Here is a 6,000-nt window from a genome sequence, read left to right on the forward strand (position 1 = left end):
TTCACACTCTCTAAAAGGTTAGATCTGAATAGCCGTAATTCTACGTAGACTTTGCCCTCAACTTTTCCTAAGAGTGTTACTAAATGGGTTCTGCCTCCCTAATCCTGAAAATGGGCAGAGATGGGATGGAAGGGAGAAAAAAAGAGACACAAAGAAAAGAGTGCTGGTGAACTTCACGTGTATAATTCACTGTTTATTTTTCTCTGTATTGGTATGTTTAACCATCTCTAATAGACTCTATAAATACTTTCCAAATCCAGTTTCAATGGTCTATTTGCTGTCTAGCACAGCATATAATCTTTTCCAAAAGTGGTATTGATCTTAAGTCTCCTCATCATTCGACTTTGAGCATCTCCCAGCAGAATCATTTCTGTGGACAAACCACGTGCTGCTTTCATACAGCCGCCCATTAACATGGCCTGAGAGTACTTGCCTGCTCAAATGGATCAGGAGTTAGGGGGATAATCATAATAATAGCCAACGAGTATGAGATGTACTGTGCTAAACACTTTACATATATTTTCTCTCATGAGCCTCACAGGAGCCCTACAGGGCTGTATCATTAGGCCGAGCATGATATGAGATCCCTATTTAAGACAGGGAACTTGAGGCTAAAAGAGGTTAATTGACACACACTCATTCTTTCTACTCAAAGACACTCTGTATTGCCTTCTCCTTCTGTCATTTTCCCCATGTTACTCACACCCTGTTTTTAAGAAATCAAAGAGCTTTGTGACTATGTACTTCTCCACTCGTTACCAAGTGCAATGCCCCACTGTGCAGAGAATTTTGCAATGAGAGGTGAAATGACAGGGAAGAGCCATTTTGTCCCCTCACCCTAAGCCTGCATCCAATCTTTTCTCCCAACCAAGTGCTCACTCACACACATGCACCATATACATACTTACACACATTCCTCATGTGCCTCAGTCGTATATAAGTCAAGCACACTCTGCACCTCCCATCTGCCTGAATGTTCTCTTCCTCTGTTGTGCTTTATACCCAGATGCCCCCTCAAGAGCCTCATGCAATTGTAGGCGGGGCTTCGGGAAGGTGACTGGACTATATAGGCTCATCACTGACTTGATCTTGGAAGGTGGGATCTGGTTGGAAAAGAGGGTGTCCTGGGGGCGTGGCCTAGAAGGGTTTTATCACCACCCAGGGTTTTCCACTCCCGCCTTCACTCTCCGTTCCCTACCCCATGCCATGAGCAGCTTCTCTTCTGTGTCCCTGTGCTATGCCGTCCTGCCTTGGAGCCCGTGGACCACGGACCCTAAACATAAACATGAGCCAAAATAAACCTTTCCTCCTTTAAGCTGCTGGTGTCGGGTATTGTGTGTCCTCATCAAAAAAGTAGCAAAGACATCCTCCTACATAAAGACCTTGTCCCACCATGGTAACCTCCCAAAGCCTGTTCAGCCTTCAAGGCCCATCTTAGTTCCATCTGCTTCTCAAGGATGTCCTCATTCCTCTCTAATCAAAATTAGTATTCATCCTCCTGTTCTTACTCTGCCACTTCAACTGTTTTTCATGGCTGATCTCATGTCAAACTTACTCATACACGTCCCTCTTCTCAGCTAAGTTGTGAGTTCCCAAATGAGGCAGGCAGTGTCGTATTTACCTTCACAACCCCACCTCATCTTCTTCATTTCATAGCAGTCTGCACACTGCTTTGAAGCAAGCGGATCCTGACCGCGTGCTGTATGGATTGAATTGACTCTCTGGGTCCCAGGCAGCTCAGTAGTAATTTGGGACTACAGAAGTCAGGGAAGCAGCAAAGTCCCGGCTCAGAACTGTGGCTTTGTTCAAAGGAAAGCTACACTTTGGCCAGAATGGAAAAGAAATTAAAGTGAATAATTACCATGCCAAATATTTGCCTTTGATACTGACAACCATTGAGAACCCGTTGGAGTGATGTTTCTAATCTTATGGACCATCTTCCACCAGGAGCTCCAGAAAGTCCTTCCTGGGAATATGTTGAAGTCTGCATTCCTCAGCAAGGAAAATGTGGGAGACTTCAGTAGGACACCCCACAGATCCGCGATGAAATGGGACACTGAGGGTGTACTTCGATATACAAGGAAGGAGTGGAAAGACCTAGTGTATAGGCTAATTGACACTACTTGGGAGAAGTTCTGGGTGAGATCCAGAGATCAGATGAGACTGCTGGCTATTTGGAAGGACTGATATGAACGTGAGCCAGCAGATCAGACCTGGAGAAAGATGAGGGTGAGGGTTAAAGACAAACTTTACCCTGGTTCTTTGCCCAGGATGAGCCTTCTTTGCAAGAGAACTCAGCTGTCACCCCTGAGATGGCAGGATGCTCTGCAGACAGCCTGCTTCTTGGCCTATGCTGCTGACAAGAAGGATTCACAGGCCCGGGGAGGAGCAGAGACCTGCCTGCTTCTCTCTCAGCAACACAATGTGTCCAAGGCAGAGAGGGAGGGGCAGCCAACAGGGGAGCAGACACCACCCTCACCCCCTCGACATCCACATGACCCGATTGTGTCAGCACCACTTGTCCCCCGCATCTGTCACAATGTCAGTTCCTGCTGGGGCCCCGGGATCCACAGAGGTTGCTCCACATGTCTCCCCATTTATCTTTGCAGGCAGCAGCCCTGATGGGTTTGACAGTTCTATTTGTTATCCTACAAAGCAGGGTCCCAACTCCTCAAAGCAAAGGGAAGAAAAGCCAGGCAGAGAAGGGAACTGAAACGGAAATAGGCACTAGGAGAAATTTGGAGGAAGAGGTCTGCAACTCTGTACCACCTAATGGAGACAAGAAGAGAGATCAGGCAACTAGAGAACCAAGTCCTACACTTTACCTTCTGGAGGATGAGCAACCCAGCTGACTGGGGGTGGGGAGGGGACAGACCTAACATACATAAGCAGTGTGCTTATCTGATAACAAAAATGAGGCTTATGTGCCTTTGGGGGGCCGGGTTTCATGTTTGCCAGCCACCATATTAACACTTCTTCACCATCTTCTCTCCCCACACACCTTCTTGGGTCTTCTGCCTGCTCACACCTCAGGCCTCACTCTGAAATTTATCATACTTAGTGCTCAGAACACAGATTCTGCCTGTGAGAAAGGTGACAGTCTTTGAACAGTCCTATCCCCATCACTTCTCACCCTCACGCCCTTGGTCCAGCACAAAGCCCTCCAACCAGCTAACAAGCATTTCATGGGAAGTGGCCACGCAGCCATGCAGATGACACTGCAACTAACATCGACACCTGGGCATCTTGGGCAGACTGGACTCAAAACAGAACGGCCCTGAGATGAGACAGTGTTCCCAGGTAAGATAATACAATGGCTGTCAGCGGTTGAATCTCCTCTATGAATCCAGAGCTCTACACTTGCTGTGTCATTTAATCTACCTAACAACTTTATGAAGCAGATACAGTTAATATCACACTTTATACATGAAGAAACTAAGGCATTGAGTCTATCCTGCCCAGGATCCCATAGTATATGATAGACCCAGGCCTTGAACCAGCTATGACTCCAATCCCTAAACCATTAATCAAAACAGTACATTGCACCCCCAAAATTAATTCCAAATCAGTAAGACTTCTAAGATGACCAACCATCCTGGATTTCTTGGGACTGTCCCGGTCTTAGTACCAATAAGCCTGTGTCCCTGAAAACTTCTTATCCCCAAGAACACTGGGATAATGGGCCATCCACCTCCAGTACCACATGCCTGTCCCCTCTACCACATCCACATAGATACACTTGAATGTTTTAACCACCCTGGTGATTGGTGCTACATGAGTATGATCAGGTCAGAGGCTCTCTTCCTGCTTGTTTTCGAGCACAGAGCCCAAGCTCCAGGAGACAAGGCCCAAGCAGATCTGAGGAAAGTCACAGAAAAACCCAGCAAACTTAGAAAGGCCAGGCAGCTTCAGGGGCTTTCCTATAATAAAATAATGTTATTACTTATAAAATATTCATAAATTGTCCAATACGCTACGGGCTGTTGATTGATGTAAAAAGGTAACCAGCTGTAATTATCTGGTAATGAGATGTATTGTTTTTTGTGACTCCTTAGCTGACTCTAAATGAATAAATGACTCTGCATTACTGGGCCTCGGGAGTCCTACAGAATAAATATCCATAAGAAGAGCAGGATGATTGGTTCTCGTGTTGGTGAAGATTTGGTAAACAAATGTGGTTTTGGGGTTAAGAGGATTCTAATAAGAATTAAATGAAATGATAAGGGAGAGCACCCAAACCAAAAGCAGATATTCTAATGGATCTTTATTATGCTTTTGTCATTTTTATTATTATTAAAACCATCTGCAATCCATCATATAGGCTATGCACAAACCTTCCCACTCACTGCTTTCACATTGTGTCTGAAGGAGTTGGATGGGATGAACGGCAGCTTCTACATTTACAAGCATCTAGGACAGGCCACAGGGTATGTTGCAGGGCATTCAGAGAGCTGAGTGATTATATTTATCAAGGTGACAGCTGACAAGAATCGGCAGCACCCTCAGGGAACTGTCCTGTGGCACAGTGAGAGTGTGTGGCAAGGACCAAGTGAGGGCAGAGGGCAGCACTGGGGAAAGTCAGCAAGTCATTTCTGTTATGGATCCTGAGGACAGCAGGACAGGAATTTTGCCTCATCTTCAACTTAGTCCACTGCCAATGACTGGCAACCACAATAATGAGTATGAATAATTGCTGTATCTCAGTTCTGAGTACAATTAAACACTAAGGTGGGAACTTAACATGTATCACCACTTAATCTCTGTCTCACAGATGTACAAACTACCTCCTAAGGGCTGAACTGGTTTGCTTAGAGTCACTCAACCAGCAATAGGGTCTGAACTTAAGGACTTCTCCTGCCAGAGCCTGAGAGCCATTTAATCAAGGCTACACTGCCTGTGGCAAACAAAGGATTTCTCAACTGATTCAGACCAGGGTAAAGTGTAGCAGGCAGTGAAGAAATATCAGCCACTGTCTCAGAAAGTACCTGGCCTCAAATGAGGGGCACCGGGTCGTGGGCTAGGAATGGTGAGGAACCTCGGCCTGTCTTCTGCTGCCTCCCAGCTCCGTGTCAACCCAAGGGGGCCTCAGAAGAAGGAGAACCAGCAGGCTTCTTCAAGGTGCCTCCATACTGAGTCTCTTCATGGACAGCAGTTGCTAAGGCTTCAGAGCTGCCATGCCTTGATACCTGGCCTTCCTTCCTCCAGGTATTTAAGGGGTATTCATCAACTGTTCTCCACTACCCTGACGACATCCCTGCTCCAAAGAATGGACTGGCAAGAAATGGAAGGAGATCACAAAATAAATCCATGGAAGAAGGAAATCTAAGGGGAGGAGAGACGAGGGAAAGAAAAAAATATGAGAAAATGAAAAAATGGAAATAGGGTATTTGTAAATAGAGAAGGGAGGAGGGGGTGAAGGGAGGGCAGGGGTATGGGGAAAAAATGAGAACCAAGACCTGTCATGTAAAGGAACAAGATCCCAATGATGAACGTGACTTTACTGTGTACCTAAAATGTGCCAATAAACTCAATGTGGGGGAAAAAAAGAAGGAAACCTAAAGTCTTGGTTTTCTGACTCCTAGCTTAGCAACTCCACCAGCCACATTGAGGGCTCTAGGGGAACTGCCAGGCAGGAAAAGAGAGCCCAGGAAGCCTGTTCCTTGGCAATTCCCAAAAAGTAAGAACCTTTCCTCAGCATGAATGACAAGAATGTTGCCGATTCGCACAAGAATGTGCCCATTCACTCATGGTGGAATGTGGTGCTGTATCTTTCAAATAACATTAATATGACTCATCAGTTATTCAAACACTTCTTGGGAACCATTTTTCTAGACGTCGTACCCGTATTTTTTTTCTTTTCTATATTGAACATCCTTTTATATAGCCACCAAAATCACTTATAATTATTTTTCATCAGCTCCAGTGGGAGCTAATAAAGGAAAAACACAATATAATCTTACTTCCCTAAAGAACTAGTCATTGTGTAATGTTATTCCCATC

Source organism: Fukomys damarensis, unplaced genomic scaffold, assembly GCF_012274545.1.
Source record: "Fukomys damarensis isolate Sample0158 unplaced genomic scaffold, DMR_v1.0_HiC HiC_scaffold_11, whole genome shotgun sequence".
Taxonomy (NCBI): Eukaryota; Metazoa; Chordata; class Mammalia; order Rodentia; family Bathyergidae; genus Fukomys; species Fukomys damarensis.